Source organism: Mobula hypostoma, chromosome 4, assembly GCF_963921235.1.
Source record: "Mobula hypostoma chromosome 4, sMobHyp1.1, whole genome shotgun sequence".
In the NCBI taxonomy this organism is placed as follows: domain Eukaryota; kingdom Metazoa; phylum Chordata; class Chondrichthyes; order Myliobatiformes; family Myliobatidae; genus Mobula; species Mobula hypostoma.
Window position 1 is genome coordinate 83,508,793 of NC_086100.1, and position 24,742 is coordinate 83,533,534.

Here is a 24,742-nt window from a genome sequence, read left to right on the forward strand (position 1 = left end):
CTGCACTTCTGATGATACAGCATGTCTTAATGTCATATGGAAGAGTCAATACAGATTATATTCTAGAGTAAAATGTAAATACATAAACTTTTGTCTCAGAAATAAGAAAGCTACCTATAGAGATAAAGCAGGTCATAAAATTTAGTTGGCAAAATCTACCGAGCTATGTTCCATCTCAGCAAATTGCAAAGGCAGCAAAATGCAATTAAATTTAATTTCATTTATTTTTAGTTTATCCCATAGTAGCACTTCATTCTTCTTCACAACCATCAGAGGATGAATCACCAAATTGACATTATTTTAAGAGACTACATTTCCCACGTTGCTAAAAGAAGTGAGGCATTTACTGATTCTTTTAATTCAGTGAATTTCTGAACATCTTTCAGGTTTCTTAAATTCTTTTGCTTTGGGTTTGTTCCATACTGCTGTAGAATAACTGCTCAGATTCTGGCTGGACTGTATCCTTAATATTTCTTTTAAATCCTCTCCTTCCCAAGGCACTATTCACACTTCCACAGACATGAGGTCCAATAGTAACATCATATTTGTGGCTGGGAATAAGTATGTGACACAATCATATACTTCTACATATTCCTCGTTGAGTTCCAGGTCTATACAATTAAAAAAAACCAGAATGGTCTGTGATCATTCTGAGAGGATGTCAGCAATTCACATAAGCTTTAACAACAGTGCATCAGAAATTCATGATATTGTCAAAATATCATAAGGGTGCATATGAAACACAAGTTAGTATTAAAAATAAAAAGAAACAGAACTAGATAATTATGTTGTTCCATTTTTCAAAAACCTGTTGCTTTAAACTCAGATTCTGAACAAAAAAACTTATTGATCTCTTCCTTGAATATACACAGTAACTGCACCGCTATGGTCCAATTAAGCAAAAAATTCCAAGTCCCATTATCATTGGGTAAAGAAATTTTATCTGAACAACTTACTGGGCCTGACTATATCAGAGTAAAGAATCCTCTTTATTCTAGTGCAAATCTTTGATTTATTAGCAAATTTAGATGTATTACACTTGGTCCCCTCATCCAATGTACTTTGAACATGCTTATAAACCTCACATCACATTATTCTCAAAAGTCAATTCATGCTTAAGCTTTTAAAACAAGGAAGAATGGTTATTTATTTCAAATAATGTATAGATCATTGAATTAAAGTTACATAAGCAAAATTTCAAATTGCATATATCAATATAAATTCTTTACATTTTATATCAATTATAACCTCATTGCCTTACATTGGCATGTATAATAAAACATCAGTAAGAAGAATGCAATACAGCATCTAAACTCAGATTTCCTCAGTAAGTAAAACAGGTTAGATACATATTTCCTCACCTGTTGAGGTGCAGATCCCCTGAATTGAAACGTTTGGTTGGATCTGAGATAACGGTGCTTGGTTTTATAGACCCCTTTTCCCGGGTGAACATCATAAATTAATCATTGTTCCCAAACACGTTATTCAGCATGGCCTAGATATGACAATGAGATAGAATTATGGTACTTTTTTGATCTATACTAGAGGAAGTAAGATGATGCGTAATAATCATATCCATTGGGTTCATATTTCCTCTGTTGCTCCAAATTCTTTTGCTTGAGCAAGAGAATAGATTGCTACACATATCTGATATGATCATTTGTTCTGATGTTAATACATTTGGCGTTAGATTACAGGTTATTAAGCTTTGCATAAACCATTTTCTGGCTATATCATTGGAAAATACAATTCCCACAGGGAACTCAGTCACCCATTTTCACTGAGATAGACAAGTGGAGACATTGTACAGGAAATGTAGAAGATTTATAGGTAAATACACATATTATGTGGTTACATTTAATTTCCTCCACTGTGCTAAAGAGAATACAAATAGAATGAACGGATGGTGACTTTGGCAATTAATTTATCTGTGTGTGTGTGTGTGTGAGAGAGAGAGAGAGAGAGTGAGAGAGAGAAAGAAAAGTGGTTGGTGGACAATGTTTGTGATAAGAATGGTGGTACATATCATGGTAAAGCAGGCAGTATTATTAACCAATTATTATTTACTATCAGTGACACTTTAAAGTAAAACAATTAAGGCAGCTGGCCTTTATTCCATGCAAGTGAATAGTCAGGAGTTTCTGTTAATTTAGTGAGCTACACCAGGATAAAATAATCTGCTTAGGTTGCAATTTTTCTCATCTAAGCCTAGAATAATTCATCTTGCTGTAGATTTGATTTGATTGGGTTAATATTCTTTTATCTAGTATAAATGTACAAGCCATTTATTCATTAACATTCTCAAGTACATGATGTTTTTCTGAACTTACCTTAAACTGCCACACCTCCTTCTTCACTAAAGAATTCCATTTAGCTCTATTTCACTTCCAAGTAAGTTGCTTGTTTTTCTCCAAACAACCTCCCATATGGAATGCGAAAGACAAAAATTCTACATCCATATCTGGGCAGGTTCTACCTACCATAACCTTACACTCGCAACAGGATATGAGGAAAAGCTGCTCCTTGTTCAGCAACCTCTCTCACCTCTGAGGCACTGAATGACCTATCAAATCCCAGTTCACAATTCTTCAATATGGACAGTCATTGTCTGCTTCTACCTCTGGCAGAGTATAAACAGGGAAGAATCCCACATAGAAAAGAATAAGCACACACAGTGCAGCAGGGTAACCTAATGAGATAATCACATCAGATACAGCACAGTCAAAGCAAGAAACAACCTTCATTCGTTGAAAAATTTTGAAGAATTTCACAGTCAATTAAATACTTTTGAGGTGTAATCACTAATGCAATGTAGAGAGCACAGAACTGAATTTAATTTAACAGCAAAAGATGATAATCCGCCTTTTTGGTGGTAATTGTTAAAGGATAAATATTGTTCAGGCCACCCGGAAAGATACTCTGCTCTTCTTCCAATACCATTAAGATAAACTTGATGATCCAAACAAATGGGCAGATGGGAACACACTTTAACTTCTTATCTGAAAGAAAGCTTTTGGCACATTAGCCTTCATAAATCGATGTATTGAGTATAGAAGATGGGATATTAAATTAAGATGTTTGCTGGCCTGGGCTAGCATCAGTGGCATCAGCAGTTGGTCTGCCACCTGCCCTCAGGGGAAGGAGAGATAAGGAACAATGGAGCAGCGTCTGGAGATGTGTAATGAAGGGATGTGGGAGGAAGAGCTGTCTGGAGCGGCTCCCCCCTTTGAACCCTGAACTGTTTGAAGTGATGGACAGGCGATACCCCAGCAGGGGGATAAAAAGGGACAGGTTCGCTAAGACAGGACACACGCCACCCGAGGTAACGAGACCCTGGAAGCGGTGCGCCTCTCACGAGTGGTGAGAAGTACCGGACAACGCACAGGGTGGAAAGGTACGATCAGCGGGAACCCGGTGTGTGTCCGCCCTTGCCTGGGTGCCGGGTTCACTGCAGAGGATCGACCGCATCTGGAGGAGGGGTCACAGTCGGTGACCTCAGGTGACATCACCAAGGACCCGCCCAAAAGCTGTTTGTGAGCCATCTCGCTGGTCTGTGAGCCATCCCGCTGGTCTGTGAGTGAAGCTGTGCTGAATGATGAGTTGTTCCTATTCTATCTCTCTCTTCCCCCACGTTGTCCACCGCCATGGCAACGATTACTGCGAACTGAACTACTAAACTGGACTGAACTTTGAGTCATTTTGAAATTGGTCATTTACCCCTAGACAACGATAGAGCTTGATTGATGCTGTTATCTTAATTCTGTGCACATGTGTGGTTATCATTGTTGAATTGTTGCATTTATTATCCTTTCGGTTACTGTGTTGCTTGTTTCTTTAATAAAACTTTCTTAGTTCTAGTACTCCAGACTCCAACTGAGTGATCCATTTCTGCTGGTTTGGCAACCCAGTTACGGGGTACGTAACATAAGTGGGGTTCTCGTCCGCGATTTTGAACGCTAAATTTGGGACGGAGTAAATTGATTGGGTTAAAATTCCCGAAAGAAAGAAAAGACAAACAGCAGAAATGGAGGTTGAGGAATTTATAAAGGCGCCGACCTTGGAGGCATTAGAGGATGCCAGGAAATCGGAATTGATAGCTGTGGCAAAACGGGTGAATCTTGCTAAGGTGAAGTCGACAATGAGGAGAGAGGAGATACACAGAGCTATTGTAGAGCACTATGTATCTAAAGGTGTGTTTCCCCAAGGTGAGCTGGGGGAGGTGTCTATTGAAAAACCTGCTGGAGACGCGGTACAGGTACAGCTTGAAAAACTGAGACTCGAGCACGAGTTCCGGGTACGGCAGTTAGAACACGAAGAGAAAGAGAGGGACAGACAGATGGAGAGAGAAGAGAAAGAGAGGGACAGACAGTTGGAGAGAGAGGAGAAACAGAGGGAAAGGGAATTTGAGCTGGAGAAGTTAAAGATAAGGGCCGAGCAGGGGCTCGTGCCGAACCAAGGTGGAGGGTTCAGGGCGACCCAGGAGGTTAGGCTGGTTCCCCCATTTGACGATACCGATGTGGATCGGTACTTTCTCCACTTCGAAAAAGTAGCTATAAGTCAGGAATGGCCGAGGGATAAGTGGGTTGTCTTACTTCAGAGTGTACTGAAAGGGAAGGCCCAACAAGCTTACTCCGCTTTATCCGCGGAAGATGCCCAGAAGTATGAGGTGGTGAAGGAGGCCATCCTCAGGATTTATGAGTTGGTCCCGGAGGCATACCGGCAGAGGTTCCGGAATGCGAAGAAACGGTGGGACCGCACGTATTTGGAGTTTGCTCGTGAGATGCAAACATATTGTGAGCGTTGGTGCGCCTCGAAAGGGGTAGAGGGGGATTATGACAGACTGCTGCAACTGGTTCTGATTGAGCAGTTTAAAGGTTGTGTCCCTGAGGGTATGAGACCCTACCTCGATGAGAAAGAGGCAGCCACGTTAGCCGCAACTGCTAAGTTAGCGGATGAGTATGCGTTGACGCATAAAATGAAGGTTGCCTCGAGTAAAGGCTACCAGAAGGGTAGTCAGGACGGCGGGGAGAGTCCACCGGAAAAGTCAGAAAGTAAGCCGGGGACTAGTGAAAAGGATAAGGTAGACCGGGAGCAGTCTGGTAGGAAGTCTCCTGGAGTCGTCTGTTATAAATGTGGGAAAGTCGGACACTTTGCGTCCAGGTGCTTTGCCCCAAGGAAGGAGACGGGGAAAGGAAAAGCGGAAATTTTGAATGGCTGTATTGAGCTGTTAAGCGAACCGCTAGGGAAGGACAGGTCTGAAAAAGTCCAGGAAGGGCGCGAGAGGTTTATCTCGGCCGGACTGGTGTCAGTGAAGGAGAGGTTAAAACCAGTTCCAGTGCGGATCTGGAGAGACACGGGAGCGTGTCAGTCACTAATACTGAAGAGTGTATTAGAGTTTAGCTCAGAGACCCAGACTGGGGAGGTAGAGGTCAAAGGTGTTGGGGAAGGGACAGAGTCAGTCCCTTTGCACCAGATACATTTACAGAGCAACCTGGTCTCTGGACTAGTCACGATCGGGGTGAGGTCCGAATTACCGATGAAAGACGTGGAAGTCTTGCTCGGTAATGACATCGCCGGAGGGATCGTGTTCCCAGTCGTGAGATTGACGGGTCAGCCTGCCAGCATGGAGGCCCCGCCCGCGATGGTGAATTTGGCTGAAACATTTCTGCCAACCTTGTATGAGACAGGGTGTAGTGAGATAAGAGGTAGTGAGGGAGCTGGGACGGACGTAGCAGTAGCCAGGAAAGAATTTGTGCAGACGCAGGAGCGAGACGAGGGGCTGATGGTTTTTGCCGAGACCGCTCTCTCTGACACAGCCTTGACAAGCTATTGTGCGGAGGAGGAAGTGCTAAGGAAGAAAGGGAAATCAAGTACAGCATCCGCAGATGAGGAGTGGGGGGTGGTGCAAAAGAGTTATGGGGATGAGGTTTTTAACATGGCCCACGAGGTACCCCCCGGTGGACATTTTGCGGTGCTGGAGGAAACAGTTGGTGGAATCATGAAAGAGAGTTACCGGCTGCCCAGGGGGAAAAATGTTATTGATCATGACCGACGCGAACTGAGACGGTCACCGGCTTTTGATATGCTAACAAACCTAGTCGGTGTTAGCGTGGAAATCAATGAAGCTAGGGGCCCCTTGATAAGAGGAAAAAACCATTTTGAAAAGATTAGGATGGGATCGGTCAGATGGGAGAAGGCTATTGTTTTGGCCAGGTCTACTGATAAGGTCTCTCCCTTAATCCCCGAAGGAGTAATTAAACGACTCGCACCCATGTGTTTGATTGTCCCGAGGAAATGCAAAGAACTGGGACGTTGGGTTATGTCTGTTACAATAGGGCAGCCAAGTGAACAACACCCATATTTTTCGAGTAATTCAGTGACTAAAGGGCTGATGAACACAGAGGTGTGTATTGGCAATTTAACACGGCTGTCTGAAGCCAGTTTGATAGTGAACCTTGAAAAAAATGAATTCGGCCACACGAGAGTCACTTACCTGGGAATTGTGGTGACACAGGGGCAGCTGGCAGTGATGCAAGCTACAGTGCAGGCTATCGCTGACCTCCCAACCCCGACAGACAAGAGGGCCCTCAGAAGGCTTTTGGAGATGGTGGGGTACTGCAGGAAGTTTTGCAATAACTCTGCGGTCAATACCCGTCCCCCTCCTACTAAGCCCTTGCGAGAGAAAACTGAGTCGGAATGGGACGACCCTTGTTGTTGTGGTCCGGGACAAAACCAAATGAGAGGTTACATTGGTCGCAATTCATCAGTGTTTTTGGCCACTATGAAGTTTGCTGAGTTGGAGCCTGGTCTAAGGGATTATTAATAACACGTGTAAAAGGAACAGAAAATGTGATGACTGTCTGTCAAGGTGTTGACAGCTTCAAATTCTCTGTATTAGCTAAATAACTGTTAAAGATGTATATTGTGTATGTATCAGATAATGTAGTCATGTTTGTAATTTTTACCTCCCGGTAAAAATCCTTAAAGGGGGGAAGTGTTACGAGAATACACATAAAATTAAGATGTTTGCTGGCCTGGGCTAGCATCAGTGGCATCAGCAGTTGGTCTGCCACCTGCCCTCAGGGGAAGGAGAGATAAGGAACAATGGAGCAGCGTCTGGAGATGTGTAATGAAGGGATGTGGGAGGAAGAGCTGTCTGGAGCGGCTCCCCCCTTTGAACCCTGAACTGTTTGAAGTGATGGACAGGCGATACCCCAGCAGGGGGATAAAAAGGGACAGGTTCGCTAAGACAGGACACACGCCACCCAAGGTAACGAGACCCTGGAAGCGGTGCGCCTCTCACGAGTGGTGAGAAGTACCGGACAACGCACAGGGTGGAAAGGTACAATCAGCGGGAACCCGGTGTGTGTCCGCCCTTGCCTGGGTGCCGGGTTCACTGCAGAGGATCGACCGCATCTGGAGGAGGGGTCACAGTCGGTGACCTCAGGTGACATCACCAAGGACCCGCCCAAAAGCTGTTTGTGAGCCATCTCGCTGGTCTGTGAGCCATCTTGCTGGTCTGTGAGTGAAGCCGTTCTGAATGATGAGTTGTTCCTATTCTATCTCTCTCTTCCCCCACGTTGTCCACCGCCATGGCAACGATTACTGCGAACTGAACTACTAAACTGGACTGAACTTTGAGTCATTTTGAAATTGGTCATTTACCCCTAGACAACGATAGAGCTTGATTGATGCTGTTATCTTAATTCTGTGCACATGTGTGGTTATCATTGTTGAATTGTTGCATTTATTATCCTTTCGGTTACTGTGTTGCTTGTTTCTTTAATAAAACTTTCTTAGTTCTAGTACTCCAGACTCCAACTGAGTGATCCATTTCTGCTGGTTTGGCAACCCAGTTATGGGGTACGTAACAAATTTAACAGCAAAAGATGATAATCCGCCTTTTTGGTGGTAATTGTTAAAGGATAAATATTGTTCAGGCCACCCGGAAAGATACTCTGCTCTTCTTCCAATACCATTAAGATAAACTTGATGATCCAAACAAATGGGCAGATGGGAACACACTTTAACTTCTTATCTGAAAGAAAGCTTTTGGCACATTAGCCTTCATAAATCGATGTATTGAGTATAGAAGATGGGATATTATGTTGAAGTTGTATAAGAGGTTAGCGAGGCCTAATTTGGAGTATTGTATGCAGTTTTAGTCATCAACCTACAGGAAAGATGTAAACGTTGAAAGAGGCAGAGAAAATTTGCAAGGATGTTGCTGGATTATAAGAAAGATTGAATAGGTTAGGATTGTATTTCTTAATATCATGTGGACTGAGCCAATCATCAGCCTTGCAAATAGACCACTGTGGAGTTAAGAATAATACCCTATTATACACAGTCATATAGTGTATAATTTTATATTAATGAGGATCAATTTCTACCAGAAAGTCAATGTAATTAAATTTTAATGCATGGCATCTATTATTTTACATATTAGTATTATTATTTCTTAACTATTACATGATTTTAAATGCACTGAAGAAAATGTTGAAACACAATGGATGATGTGTGTTGCTAACAGGCCAATAATAGTTCTTAAGACCTTATTATGTGTCCTGGAAGCATGTATAATGTGGAGAAAATATGATTTCCCTAAAGCTTTGCTGACCTCCCTGGACTTCTTGGGGCTGTGCTTTGGCATAAAATGTCTTGATGTTGAGGACAGCCACTTCCACCTTACCTCTCGTTCAAGAGTTTGAGGTCATTTTTTTTTTACTTATCATTCAACTATGGGTATTTATAAATCATAAAACAGGTATGTTAACTATTGGTGAGTTTTTCTGATTATTTATAAATACTCAAAAGAGCTATAATTGTCTGGAGTAGGTTTACACTGTTGCTATTATTATAGTAATATTTTATAATATTACATGGTTACTAGTTTCATTGACTCAGTGACCTAATAGAGTGGCTACTGAGTGTACATTTGTAGACTACTGCTGCTGTAGCCCATCTACTTCAAGGTCGATATGCTATGCTCTTCTGCACATCACTGTTGTAACGCATGGTCATGTGAGTTATTGTTGCCTTCTTATCAGCTTGAACTAGTCGAGCCATTCTCCTCTGACTTCTCTCATTAGCAAGGCATTTTTGCCCACAGAATTGCCACTCACTGGATTTTTTTTGTTTTTCACTCTATTCTCTGTAAATTCTAGAGATTGTTGTGTGTGAAAATCACGGATCGGCAGTTTCCGAGATACTCAAATCATCCTGTCTGGCACCAGCAATCGTTCCACATTCAAAGTCACAGAGATCACATTTCTTCCACATTCTGATGTTTAGTCTGAACAACAATTGAACCTCTTGACCATGCCTACGTGGTTTTTTGCATTGAGTTGCTGATTAGCTATTTGTATTACTGAGCAGGTGTACAGGTGTACCCAATAAAGTGGCCACTGAATATATAGTCTGTATGGGTATTGACTGTATATAAAATGAAAAATCAGCATCATGATGATGTCAGTGTTTAGTGCAATTTTACTCACCTCAAAGTCAGAATGTTATGTAGATAAAGATGCCCCTCACAGACTGGAGATATAGATGGATCAAGCTTTTATTTGATCAATAAAAGCATGCATGTTGATAAGAATCTCCCCAAAAGTGAGAATATACAAAGACAATGCTTAATGATATTGCTATGAACATCAAAACAATAAACTCCAGATGCTGGGCTTACTCAGCCGGTCAGGAGATATCTGTGGTAAAAGTTAATGTTTCAGATCAAAGACTCTTCATCCTGTCTGACCTGCCTGTACTAACGCGTAGTTATTTGAGTTACTGTCGCCTTTTTGTCAGTTTGAACCAGTCTGACAATTCTCCTCTAACCTCTAACAAGGTGTTTTCACTCAAAGAACTGCTGCTCACTGGATGCTTTTTGTTTTTTCACACCATTCTCTGTGAACTCTAGAGACTGTCGTGCATGAAAATCCCAGGAAATCAGCAGTTTCTGAGATACTCAAACCACCCAATCTGCCACTGACAATTATTTCACATTCAAAATCACTTCTCTTCCCCATTCTTAAGTTTGGTCTGAACATTAACTGAACCTCTTGATCGTGTCTGCATGCTTTTATGCATTGAGTTGCTGATGAGATATTTGAATTAATGAGCAGGTGTACAGGCGTGCCTAATATAGTGACCAGTGAGTGTATATTAAAATATCTTGACAGGGAAGGTGGGGTTAAACAGGATAAGTGATGGTTCAGCAATGTCTGATGCACAAGTTTACAGGACTAAATATTGAGGGGCTATAATCCTCACTGGTCTTAAAATACTTATTCACTGAACATCTAGTGCATTCTGCCAAATCAGACATTTTAGTTGATTTTTTATCAAGCCTTCTCTTCTGTATGTCATCTATTTATTTACTATCATATCAATCAGCTGCATATGACAGGCTATCTAGGTTTGCTTTAGTCCACTTGTTATATTAACATTTACATTAATTAATATTTGTTTTGGTATTTGTGACAACCCCATTCAAAGGAAACTCCTCCAACAATCCCAACTGCACCTGGAAGTGCCTTCAATCCTAATTGTCATGGAAGGCTAGTGAACTTGCCAAGAGATTAGGTTAAAATGTTTGGTGATGTAAAATTATTTTGGTTTGATGGATGCTGTATTTTGAACTAGTAGATTGTACCACTTGGTACAATGTTAGAGCTGTCCTTTATAACAGATGTGTACGTATGTGAATATTTTAAGTTCAGTGAGTATACAATCAGAGTAATGTTGTACAGGTGTAAGTATATACTTACTTAGGATACTTCAATGGTCAAATGCTTTTTTTATATACACTAAGCTGAATCTTTTAGATCACTTTTCCTACAGAACTTTCAGCAGTGAGGAAGAAAATAGTTACAACTGATCAACATAGGACATTAAAATGAAGCATCAATGAGCTGCTCATTGGCAGAGGTGCTGGACTGGGTGCAGTCCATATTGCTGCTTGCTACAGGAACGCATCGATTGAAGGCATCGGAGTTGGTGTGCAAAGGCTGTGTGAGGTGCAACCATGGGTGATTGTCTTGGATGTTTCTCTTGTGATCACAAGACCCTGGTGGATTTTGACGATGTAAGAGGCCGCAGGCCTGTTTCTCTTGTTTGGTGGCGCAACAGACAGCAGGAAAGCTGTTTTAAAGAGGACTAGGCCACAAGCTGTGGACTTGCCTGCTGCTGGAGTGCAGGAGAAGAGACGCTGGAGGTGGTGTAGCATGGCGTTCATGCTCATTTGGAGGCTATCTCCGCCCCCCCCCCCCCCCATTGGTTTAGCCCTCCAGTGTTCGGTTGGTGGAATGACAGGCTGGATTGCATATGTATGTTTGACTGCACACTGCCGAGAACTGCACCATCAAATGTTACTCAGGGACTTGGCTATATATATGTTTTTTTTGCGTGATTGTGTGTGTGTTTACTATTGTGAATGTGCTGTTCATGTTTTGCACCTTGGCCTCAGAAGAACACTGTTTCGATTGGCTGTGTTCATGTATGCTTGAATGATAATTAAACCTGAATTTGATTTGAATGGTACAAGTAGGATCAAAATATGTTTTGACAGTATTAAGATGAAATTGAACTGAAAATATCCCTGACAAAAATCAAAGTAAAAGGAACTAAGTCTTCTAATCAGGGACCAAAATATAATAGCTCACAAATTAAATTTCACAAGTGGTGTGCTGCATCTTGCCACCTCTGGGCTAATACGATACTGAGCTTCCTAAAACATGAGCCAGCTTTATATCCATGAAGCTTCAGAGTGGGCAAGATCATGCTCTCCTTCAAAAGCAAGAAAACTCACTTGTATCCTATGTTAAGGTTCTCTTCAGATGTACTGCTGGATCAGACTCATTGAAACTTGCAGGGTCATGAGGTCTTGCAGGGTCTGCTACTTTGCTTATTCCTTTCAGGAAGTAATTGACTCTTGCTTGGCAAGAGGATCCATATCTAATAGACATCGTATAGCAGCTCAAGTAAGTAGTCATTTCAAATTCCATTTGTGGCTCATCCAACTTATCATTTCAGATATCTTTAGGTAGCTTATCCAAGTGAACTATTCACTGAAAACTCAAACAATGAGTTTGAAAGAGTCATAGAAAAGTACGGCAGAGAAACAGGCTCTTCAGCCCATCTAGTCCTTGACAAACCATTTAAGCTGCCTCCTTCCATCGATCTGCACCAGGACATTGCCCTCCATACACTTACCATCCATACTTAAATGTTGAAATCAGGCTTAGGTGAACTACTTGTGCTAGCAGCTCATTCCACACTCTCATGACCTTCAGAGAGAAGAAGTTTCCCCTCAAGTTCCCCTTAAACTTTTCACCTTTCACCCTTAACCCATGACCTCTGGTTGTAGTCCCACCCAACCTCAATGGAAAAAACCTGCTTGCATTTACCCTATCTAAGCCCTTCATAATTTTGTATACCTCTATCAAATCTCCTCTCAGTCTTCTACAAGGAACGAAGTCCTAATCTATTCAATCTTTCCTTATAACTCAGGTCCTCCAGATCCAGCAACATCCTTGTAAATTGTCTCTGTACTCTTTTAACCTTATTTACATCTTTCCTGTAGCTAGGTGACCAAAACTGCACACAATATTCCAAATTAGGCCTAATCATTGTCTTGTACAATGTCTTATAAACAGTTGTTGGTTAATAGTTCGATGACCATCAGGCTCTTGAACAAAAGGGGATAAGTATACTCATTTAAGAACTCTTTTATCTTGTTATTTCATGCTCATTACTTATTATTATTTATTTACATCTGCATTTGCACACTTTGTTGTCCATTGGTCCTGTTTACAGTTACTGTTTTTCTAAGTATGCCTGCAGTAAAAGAATCTCAAAGTTGTATGTGGTGACAGGTATCTACTCTGATAGTAACTTCTACTTTGAACTTCGATGCAATAAATCTGACAAGGTGAGGCAAGATGGTGTACAGTGCGTGCGCATTCCGAGGGCCACTGGGGCCCACTGAAGTGGTCCCAAAGAAAGAAGATTCCGCATTTATATTCCACACTGTATGTTATCAGGATATTTCAAACAAAGAAAGTGAAATCATGGAAATAATGTAGTTTGGACTATAGAAGGAAAACCATGTTCTAATGAAACTTAGCGACTTTTTTACCACACCTTTAGGATATTCACAAGTGCAAATAAAATATTTGTGAAGGGTTGTTATCAACAGCCCAGAAGTTATGATTAGAGCCTCTGCCACCTCTTACCTGTCCATCTTGATGTCTTGAAAATGTTCCATCTGGTAATGATAATCTCATTTTATTTGTACATTTCTATCTTTGTTCTTAATTTATCCCATTGTGACAGCCCGCACACGTGGGACTCGAACCGCCATCTGGAGCCATGGGAAGACGCGCGGTAGTGAGCTTGGAACTACCCGCTTGGGGCGGACCTTCCAGGGACAGTGACGTCACGTCCGCCCCGTGGGTCACATGGGCCCATGGGAGGGGAGATTTAAGCGCGCGATTTTGAATCAGTAAAGGCATTCTGAGTTCAGTCCTCTCTGCTTCCATGGGTTCATTTGCGTGCGACTACATTGGTGACCCCGGCGTTGCAGATGGCATCTGGAGCCGGTGACTCAGTGAACAGCCATGAGTTCGAGCAACTCGCACAGCGCAGTCTCTCTGAAGCTCCCGACTTTTTGGGCCACTCAGCCCCACGTTCCGTTCGAGCAGGCTGAGGCCCAGTTCAGAGACATTACAGCCGACGCCACGCGGTACTACTACGTGGTCAGCACGCTCGACCAGGAGATGGCAGGCCGGATCATCGACCTCCTACGCCAGCCACCAACGGAGGACAGGTACACTAAGCTTAAGGCGCTACTGATCTGTACCTCCGGACTCTTGCGCGGCTCCTACACATGAACGGCCTGGGCGACCGCACGCCATCCAAGCTCATGAATGATATGCTGGCGCTCATGGATGGCCATAAGCCGTGCCTTTTATTTGAACAGTTGTTCCTCGAGTAAATGCCAGAGGACGTTCGCCTCCTCCTCGTGAGTGAGGATTTCAGCAACCCACACAGGGTCGCAGCTAAAGGAGACGTCCTTTGGCAGAGCAAGCAACGTGGAGCAGCCTCTGTTGGCCTAGCCACGATCGCGTGCCCCAAAGCACAGGCCCTGCAACCGAAGCCGTCGAGACCCACGGGGGAAAAAGACGAAAGTTCGGAACAATGGTGTTTCTATCGCCAAAGATGGGGCTCAGGCGCGTGCCGCTGCCGTCCACCATGTGCTTTTCCAGGAAACGCCAGGGCCAGCTGTTGCTAATGGCTACAGTGGCTGGCCACCGAGACAGCCTCTTTTACCTCTGGGACCAACACTCCAGGCGGTGCTTCCTGGTAGACACCGGGGCCAAAGTCAGCGTACTCCTCCCCGCCCCCCAAGAACATGGACTCTCGTAACGCGGTCCCAGGCCCCGAACTCATCGCTGCAAACAGCACCAGTATTCGGACGTACAGCCTGCGAACTATCTCACTGCATTTCGGGTCTAGCCATTTCACTTGGACTTTCACGTTGGCAGCAGTGTCACAGCCACTACTAGGGGCAAATTTCCTACGAGCCAACTGCCTCCTGGTCGACCTAAAAGGCCGGCGTTTGGTCCACGCCGAGACATTCCAGACTTTCCGGCTCAGAGAAGCCAAGCTACCAGCCCTCCACCTGGATTCCGTGACCCTCTCGGGTATTGAATTTGCCAGGGTGTTGACAGAATTCCCCTCCATAGTCACCCCGCAGTTCTCCATGGCCGACCCCAAGCACGGCGTGCAGCACCACGTCTCCACACAAGGACTGCCGCTGCACGCCCGAGCTCTCAGGCTCCCACCCAACAAGTTCCACCTCGCCAAGGAGGAGTTCCGTAAGTTGGTGGAGATGGGAATCGTACGCCGCTCAGACAGCCCGTGGGCATCCCCGCTGCACATGGTGCCCAATTCCGCAGGAAGATGGAGGCCCTGCGGAGACTACAGAAGGCTCAACGACGCCACAACCGGCGACAGATACCCAGTACCCCACATCCAGGACTTCACGGCAAACCTGCACGGAGCGACCAACTTCTCGAAAATCGACCTGCTCAAGGGATACCATCAGATCCCAGTGCACCCCGCCGACGTGCCCAAGACAGCCCTCATCACCCCGTTCGGCTTGTTCGAATTCCTGAGGATGTCTTTCGGTCTCAAGAATGCAGCCCAAACTTTCCGAAGGCTCATAGACTCAGTGGGTCGCGGCTTGGATTTCATTTTCATTTACTTGGACAATATCCTGGTGACCAGCAGTTCGCATCAAGAGCACGTGGCACATTTGCGCCAGCTCTGCCAATGCCTGAGTGACCAAGGACTGGCAATCAATCCAGCGAAGTGCCAGTTCGGGCTGACGGAGAGCGACTTCTTGGGCCACAGAGTCAACCGACATGGCGCAGTTCCCCTACTGGACAAGGTCCAGGCCATCTGCCCAAGCCCAGCATGGTCAAGGGCCTGCAGGAGTGCGTAGGGATGATCAGCTTTTATCATCGGTTCGTGCCGGCGGCGGCACATATCATGAGACCCTTGTTCATCCTGATGGCCGGCAAGGCCAAAGAAGTGGCATGGGACGCGGAGACCACGGAGGCGTTCGAGCAGGCCAAGGAGGCACTAGCAAAGGCGGCCCTCCTAGTGCACCCGAGAGTCAATGTACCCACGGCACTCACAGTCACAGACCCGGCAGTCGGCGCAGTCCTGCAGCAGTTCGTCGAAGACCAGTGGCGACCACTTGCTTTCTTTAGCCAGCACCTACGGCCACCATAGGTGAAGTACAGCGATTTCGACAGAGAGTTGCTTGCGCCCTAACTGGCTGTCCAGCATTTCCAGTACTTCCTCGAGGGAAGGGAGTTTACCTTGTATATGGACCACAAGCCCCACACCTTCGCACTGGCCAAGGTATCGGACCCATGGTCGGCTCGGCAGCATAGGCACCTGTCCTTTATTTCAGAATTCACCACAGATGTCCGCCACATCGCAGGGAAGAACAACGTCGTCGCCGACACACTGTCTCGTCCCTGCCTCCACTGAGTAGGCACATTGTCCTCAGGAATAGACTACGCAGCACTGGCGGAAGCACAACGGTCGGACATCTATATCCTGACTTACCACACCGCCGTTTCGGGGCACCAGTTGGAGGACATCTCCATTGGCCTGGCAGCAGATCGACTCCTGTACGACATGTCTACTGGCAAACCCTGACCCGTGTTACCAGCAGCATGGAGGCGCCGGGTGTTCGACACGCTGCAGGACCTGGCCCACCTGTCCATCCGGGCGCCCATCAAGATGGTAGCCGACAGATTCATCCGGCATGGTTTGCGCAAACAGGTCGGATACTGGGCCAGGACCTGCATATACTGCCAGACCGCCAAAGCCCAGCGGCACGTGAAGTCTCCCCTCCAGCAGTTCCAGCCGACGCACAGGAGGTTCCAACACATCCACATGGACATCATCGGCCCCCTGCCAGTCTCCTGGGGCGCCAGGTATATCTTTACCATGGTAGACAGGTTCACCAGATGGCCGGAAGCCGTACCACTCGCAGACACATCCACTGAGTCCTGCACCAGGACGCTCATTGCAAACTGGATCACCAGGTTTGGCCTCCCAACAGACATCACCTCCAACAGAGGGGCGCAGTTCATGTCTGGTTTATGGACAGCACTGGCGCAGCTCCTGGGCACCCAGCTGCATCATACCACAGCATACCATCCCCAGTCCAACGGTTTGATAGACCGTTTCCACCGGCACCTCAAGTCGGCCCTGATGGCGTGCCTCAGGGGCCCCAACTGAACAGATGAGCTTCCTTGGGTCCTACTGGGCATCTGCACAGCCCCCGAGGAGGACCTGGACACCTCCTTGGTGGAATTGGTCTACGGCGCCCCCCTGACGGTCCCAGGCATTTGTACCAGAGGCCCGAGGTTCGGAAGAAACTCCAGCAGCGGTGCTAACGAGGCTGCGGGACAAGGTAGGGACCCTGGCACCGGTCCCAATCTCCAGGCATGGTCCCACGCCATCCTTCACCCCTAAAGACCTCTGAGACTGAGAGTATTTTTTTATTCACAGGGGCATGCACAGGTCACCTCTACAGTGGCCGTACGAGGGACCCTTCAAGGTGATCCGGCACAACGGAACCACGTGTGTCGTGGAGGTGGGTGGCCGGGAAGAGACTTTTACAGTGGATCGTCTCAAACCAGAATTGGACATTGAGCAACCAGTGAGGGTACCCGCACCGCGCCAGCAAGGCCGACCACCCAGGCAAGCCACACAGACTGGGGGCTTCACTCCCCCGATGAGCGTTTCTGGGGGGGGGGGGTGTGGCGGCCTGCACACACGGGACTCAAACCGCCATCAGGAGCCGTGGGCAGACACACGGTAGCGCGTTTGGAACTACCCGCTCGGGGCGGACCTTCCAGGGACAGTGACGCCACGTCCGCCCCGCAGGGGCCCATGGGAAGGGAGATTTAAGCGCGTGATTTTGAATCAGTAAAGGCATTCTGAGTTCAGCTCTCTTTGCCTCCGTGTGTTCCTTTAGTAGCATGTTTGCGCGTAACTACACCATTTATATAACCATCTTAACCAATCTATCCACTGATTCATTTGAGAAAATTTTACAATATACTAATTTCTTTCCCCTAATTAGATCTACCTATAAATGTCCCTCTTCATCAACAGATTATTTCAGGCAGTCTAATTTTGGAGTCTATAAATCCAAATTATATGGATCAATTAAACAAGTAAAGTTGACATTTTAATTAGGTCATTGATATTTCAATAATTGCAGAATATTTTCTTAATCTTAGGAAGATTTTATATATTGATATCCAGACAGCAAGCCACCTTTAACATTCTTAATATATGCTATGCTCAAACACAACTAGAATTATGTTTCATGACGAAGGGTCTCGGCCCGAAACATCAACTGTACCTCTTCCTATAGATGTTGCCTGGCCTGCTGCGTTCACCAGCATTTTTTGTGTGTGTTGCTGGAATTTCCAGCATCTGCGGATTTCCTCATGATTATGTTTCATGTATTGGGCAGAATTATATTCAACATTACTCACTTTAATCTGGTTAAATATTCAGCTGGAGACCACATCTCAATCAAATATTCAAAAGACATCATGCTCAGTATTCCTAAAAGGGCCTGTATTTAGAAAGTATCTTTGAAACATTGGCCTAGAATATGCAGTCAGTAGCCCAACTTGTGACTAGGAGAACATTCTACTTGCAGTTTTTCCACTGAGAATCTTTTTGAGAAAAGCCACCTCTAGTAGTTGCGTCAAGACATTGCATTGTTACAGGACCATCCTGTGACAGATACTATCATAAATGGGGAGGATGGGAGTCTAGTACAAGTCTCAACACAAAGAGTTTGAAACGTATATTTCTGCCAAAGCTGTCGGAAGTACAGGTGTCCCCCGTTTTTTGAACGTTCGCTTTAGGAAACCTCGCTGTTATGCAAGACCCTGTTTTCGCTTTCAGAAGGTGTTTTCACTGTTACGAAAAAAATCAGCGCGTGATAAAAAATCAGCGCACAAAAAAAATCAGAGCGCGATAAAAGGCAGCGCGCGCCCCGAGCAGCCGCTCTCCCCCGGATTTGGAACTGCATACTCGCCGGCATTGCTTAAACACGTGCCTGTGAGCAGTCGTTTGCAAGATGAGTTCTGAGGTATTGGAAAAGCCTAAAAGAGCTCATAAGTGTGTTACACTTAGAGACATAATTAAGCGTTTCGATCGTGGTGAACGAAGTAAGGACAAAGTGAGTTTGGCTTGTGGAAGTTGACGAAGATGATGTTGAAGAGGTTTTGGCATCCCATGACCAAGATCTGATAGATGAAGAGCTGATGCAATTGGAAGAAAAAAGGATAACAATCGAAACCGAATGCAGTAGCGAACTGAAAGTGAAGCAACTGCGTCAGATTTTCGCTGCAATGATAAAGTACGACATTAATTTTGAAAGGGTACGTAGGTTTAGGGGATATTTGCAAGATGGTTTGAGTCCTTACAAAGAACCTTGTGATAGAAAAATGCGCGAGGCTCAGCCACAGCAGACGACGAACCTCAACCTTCGACATCGAGGCGAGCAGATGAGTTGCCTGCTCTAATGGAAACAGACGACGAGATGACACCCCAGTGTCCCACCACCCCAACCCCCAGGCCACGGACAGATACCGATACCGATACGCAGAGAATGCAGCAGTAGCCGGGAGGCACACAGCACATCTTTTAAAAAAAAGCCGAAATAAACATGTTAATTAATTAGGTGCCGCCCGACACGTAATTGTCGGCCCAGATCAGAGACGACGCAATCGGAAATTGGCACTAATCTGGGCCGACAATTACATGCTGGGCGGCACCTAATTAATTAGCATGTTTGTTTCGGCTTTTTTCTTAAAGATGTGCTGTGTGCCTCCCGGCTACCGCTGGACCCCTGCATGCTTCACGGTTTGGTATCGGTATCGGTTGGTGGCCTGGAGGGCGGGGCCACTGCACCACCCCAATCTGCGACGACTCAGCCTAACACACCATCATCAGTGTGCTCGGCGCTGTCCTGATTCCGGTAAGTGATACTACACTGTACATACATTATTTCTACTTTATATAGGCTGTGTATTTTTACGTGTTATTTGGTATGATTTGGCAGCTTCATAGCTTAAAGGTTACTGGAAAGCGCTTGCACCGTGTTTTTGCCAACAGCGCTTGTGTGAGATTTTCTGCCGAGAGCGCTTGCGTGAGATTTTCGCTACGGAGAACAATGCAGTAAAGATTGTGGAAAAGTATTTCTACTTTATATAGGCTGTGTATTTATCATATCATTCCTGCTTTTACTATATGTTACTGTTATTTTAGGTTTTATGTGTTATTTGTCATGATTTGGTAGGTTATTTTTGGGTCTGCAAACACTCACAAAATTTTCCCATATAAATAAATGGTAATTGCTTCTTCGCTTTACGACATTTCGGCTTATGAACCATTTCATAGGAATGCTCTACCTTCGGATGGCGGGGGAAACCTGTATTCAAAAGCTATCCAAATTATATTAAAAATTGAAAATAGAAAAAAATCTTTTAGATAAATAAATATAACAAATTTTAAAAGTCTTAGTAGCTGTTCTCTTTCATTGAAATTGATGGAAAAGGCCATAATCATAATTTTGAGAAACCATGCAAACAACCTTAATGATAGAAAATCAGTGCAGTTTCACACTCCCAAGTTGGACTTCATAAATATCAAATTGTACTTGTGAAAAAATATCATGAACAAGTAATGCAACTTTTAGACCTCAGCATTCTCAAGGACGTTCTGAATTAAATTCCCAGCTAAATGCTCACTATCTGGTTTGAACACAGACTACGAATTGTTCTGTCACTTAAACAAGAAGGAAGATGTGTTTTGTAAAAATACAAGATGTCAGCCAACACTTTAAAGAAATTGATTGTATAATGTAAGTTGCAAGTAAATAAGAAGGTCAATGGTACTGTCATTAATTTTAAAGGTCCTGATGGGTTTCTCTTACCTCCCCCAATATGAAATGCCAATACCTATCCTGATGAGTAGTTTTTCATCGATTGTGGCAGAGTAACTCAGAGGCAGCATTCTGGGAGCTTGGATTTAGGTGAACAGGCTAGCTTGGAGATCAGTGAATAGTGATGGTGGAATTTGGACAAAGAAGAAGGGGGATGACCAGAGAATAACAGTAAACAACTTAAACTTTCAGAAATTCTAGTCCAGAGCTAAGAAAGTAACACTTGATTTATCCAGGAGTATCTGGGAAGACCAAGAAGACAGAAGAGATAGCATATCCCCATAGCTATCCATTTGATCTGCAGAAACTGGGGGGATCGAAAGAGAAGTTGTTGAGGGTAAAACAGTAAATACTATTTAAAATCTCAGGGTTAAAACAGTATCTCCAGCTGATAATGCATTGAAACAGGCTCTTTGACCCACCTATCCTTGCCAATCAAAGACCCCACCAGGCTCATCCCATTTGTCTACTGGTGGCCTACTTCCCTTAAAAGCCCTTCAAAACGTCAAAATCACCTGCTCACCTAAATCCAATCTCCCAGAATTCTGCTTCTGATTCACTCTGCCATGATAATTCTGCATATCCTGACAGGCTTCCCCGCCTTCCCCAATATGAAATACCAATTCCTAACCTGATGTGTAGTTTTTTATTGATTCTATTGTATTTCTTTGTCCTATCATGAATACCTGCAAGAAAATGAATCCCAGCGTAGTATATGGTGACATATACTTATTGTATTTTATTCAGAGATACAGTGTGAACAGGCCCTTCCAATTTAGCAGCCCACCTATTTAACCCTGGCCCAATCACAGGACAATTTATAATGATCAAATTAACCTACTAACCAGTACGTCTTTCAAAGGTGGGAGGAAACTGAGCACCTGAAGGAAACCCATACCCTCAACGGAAGGACATACAAACTCCTTATAGATGGTGTCAGAATTGAACTCTGAACTCTGAGCTGTAATAGTGCTGTGCTAACTACGGTAAATGTACTTTGAACTTTGAAACCACACAACGTAATGCTGCCACTATGATCCCTGGCAGTGTATTCCAGCCTCTAAACATACATGCGTAAAAGATTCTCCTTTTGTCATTTTTGCTTTATTTGCTAATTACCTTCAACCTATAGTATCTCCTCTGGATCTTGACCTTCTGAAAATGGGAAGATTCCCACTTTCATTTTCTTTCCTTCAACCTCCTCTATTCAAAAGAGAACAGCACCAGCTTCTGCATATTATCCCTGAAACGAACACAATACATAAGTTAGATAAGAACAAGAATAGGTATAGCTGTAAACCATGGAGCCTGATTCATTATTAATCAAGATCATGGCAAATCATCTACCTCAGCACCAATTTCCAGCTCTATCCATATATCCCTTTAGTATCAAAACATGTTTTCATCTCAGTTGTGCTCTTTCAAACTTAGAAATAAGACATTTAGTTCCCTCAGCCGAACTGTTGATACAGATTGTGAATAGCTGGGGCATAAGCACTGATCCCTGCAGTGCCCACAAATCACAAATAGACAGACAGAGAATGATCAATTTATTCATACTCTTTACTTTCTCTCTGATATCTGGATCTCAATTCCATGTATTCTAACCTTGTTTACCTATTTCCTGTGTAGGACTTTGTCAAAAGACTATGAAAACCTTAAAAACATCACAGCCACAGGTCCTCCCTTACTGATTCTATTACTCACATCCTCAAGAAACTATAGCAAAACACAAAATGCCGGAGGAAGTCAGTAGATCAGACAGCACCAATGGAAAAGAGTAAACAGTCGACGTTTTGGGCAAAGCCCTTCATCAAGACTGGGAGGGATGGGGGAAGGAGTCAGACTAAGAAGGTGGAGGGGGTAGAGTAAAAAGTATAAGAAGGCAGGTAATAATTGAGAATAGGAGAGGGGAGAGGTGAAGTAAAGAGCTGGGAAGTTGATTGGTGAAAGAGATAAAAGGGCTGGAGAAGGGGGAATCTGATAGGAGAGGACAGAAGAATATGGAAGAAAGGGAAGGGGAGGGGGGAGAACCAGAGAGAAGTGATGGGCAGGTAAGAAGATAAGTGTGAGAGGGAAACAGGAATGGGGAATGGTGAAGGAGACGAGGGGAGGCAATTACCGGAAGTTCAAGAAATCGATGTTTATAGAATTAGGTTGGCAGACAGAACAAAGATGCTCGACGAAACAGTCTCCCAATCTACACTGGGTCTCACCAATATACCGGGAGCACCAGATACAGTAGATGATCCCAACAGACTCCATGATCCCAATAGACTCACAGGTGAAGTGTTGCCTCACCTGGAAGGACTGTGTGGGGCCCTGAATAGTAGTGAGGGAGGAGGTGTTGAGGCAGATTAGACCACATCTGGAGTATTGTGTACAGTTCAGTTCACCACACTAAAGGAAAGGTGTAATTGTTCTGGAGACGATGCAGAGAAGATTCACTAAGATGTTGCTCGTATGGGTGCATTACAATTATAAGGAAAAATGAGTGAAGAGTTCTGAGAGATGACCTGAGAAAGTTATATAAAATTACAAATCTGATAAATAGGGCAAATAGTAATTGTTTTTCTCCCAAGACGGAGGTACCTAACAACAGAGGACACTGGTTTAAGTTGAGAGGAAGTGGTTTAGAGGTGATCTGAGACATTGGTTGTTCACACAAAGGGTGGTTAGAATCTGAATGTGCTGTCTTCAAGAGCTGGTGGAGGCAGACACTCACAACATACACAAAGCATCTAGACAAGTATTTGAATCATCAAGGCACAGAAGATTACTGACTTTTTGGCACAACATTGGGGGTTAAAGGGCCTGTTCCTGTGCTGTACTGTTCTATGATGACTGAATGGCTTGCTTCTGTATTTTTTTTTACCCTATGCTCAGCTTTACTCATGTTTGAAATTTCACATTCTTCCAAACATTAAAATAACTCCTATACTATACACACATACTGTACTTTTGATGGAAAACATGTGATGTGCTATAATTTACAGGGAAATCATGACAGTATCCTGTGCTTGCAATACTAATATGATGCCAGCATTACCATTCTGGACTTAGTCACATCATTTGTCGTCTTGACCGCTGGTGCTTTCTGTGAAAAGTTTGCCTGTCTCCTTGTAAACACATGAGTTTCTTCTGGCGCTCTGGTTTCCTCCGCGATCCCAAAAGATTGGATAATTTTCCACTGTGAAATGCTTCTAATGTGTAGATGAGTGGTAGAATCTGTGAGGTGAGACAGGGACAGTTGATGGGAATGTGGGAAGATAAAATGGGTTGGAGCAGGATTAGTATAAAAATGAGCGCTTGATGGTTGAAATGACTTGTTTGGGAATGAAATGAAGAGTACAAAAATAAGTTACAAGGATGGTGGCAGAAATTTAAAGTTGCACATTCAGAAAAAGGTAATTAAGTCTTTCTTCTCTTGGACTAGAGGAACAATGTTGAAAGATTAGAGAACAAATGTTTTCCTAAATCAGAATAAGCAACACTATGATTCATGAGTATATGACAGTCAGTAGGAAATCAAACAAAGAATGCAGAAACAACCTTCACCCAGAGCAGTAAGATGTGAAATTTGCTACTAAGGGGAATTAGATGCATTTAAGGGGAGATTTTATAAACAGTTGAAGAATTTGTAGAAAGAGTTAGATAAAGAAGTCAGCGGTTTGAATGAATTATAAATGTTATCATCAATAACACAGGTCAGATGGCCATTGTTTGTTAAACATTTAACATGTTTCTGTGAATTCAGCAATGTATGCAGCTAGTATTGAAATAGGCATTACACTCGAGGCCAAGAAATTAGATAATGTACCACCTTAAAAAACAAGCCCTTCAATTTTGAATTTCACAGGAATAGATCAAAGATTTCAGGTTTAATATAACTACCATATGTCGTAAAATTTATTATCTTGTGGCAGCAGCATATTGCAATACATAGTATTAACAAAACTATAAATTACAATAAGAAATATATATGTAAAAATTAAATTAAGTAGTGCACAAAGAGAACAAAAAAAAATTGAGGTAATATACATGGGTTCATTTTCCATTCAGAAATCTGATGGTGGAGGGGAAGAAGCTGTTCCTAAAATGTTGAGTGTGTGCCTTCAGGCTCCTGGTCCTCTTCCTTGATAGTAGCAATGAGAAGAGGGCATGTCCTGGGTGACGGGAGTC

General features: G+C 43.9%; 1 protein-coding gene across 2 annotated transcripts in view; it reads right to left on the minus strand.

Annotated features, from left to right (window-relative positions):
• LOC134344857 (inner ear-specific collagen-like) overlaps positions 1-24,742 on the minus strand; it is an 86,060-nt gene that overhangs the window by 31,538 nt on the left and 29,780 nt on the right. For both annotated transcript variants that reach the window (XM_063044964.1, XM_063044965.1), the window contains exons 2-3: positions 21,680-21,803; positions 1,362-1,495 (exon numbers count right to left, since the gene is read on the minus strand). The gene's annotated coding sequence lies outside the window, so the exon portion shown is untranslated. The remainder of the gene's footprint in view (positions 1-1,361; positions 1,496-21,679; positions 21,804-24,742) is intronic.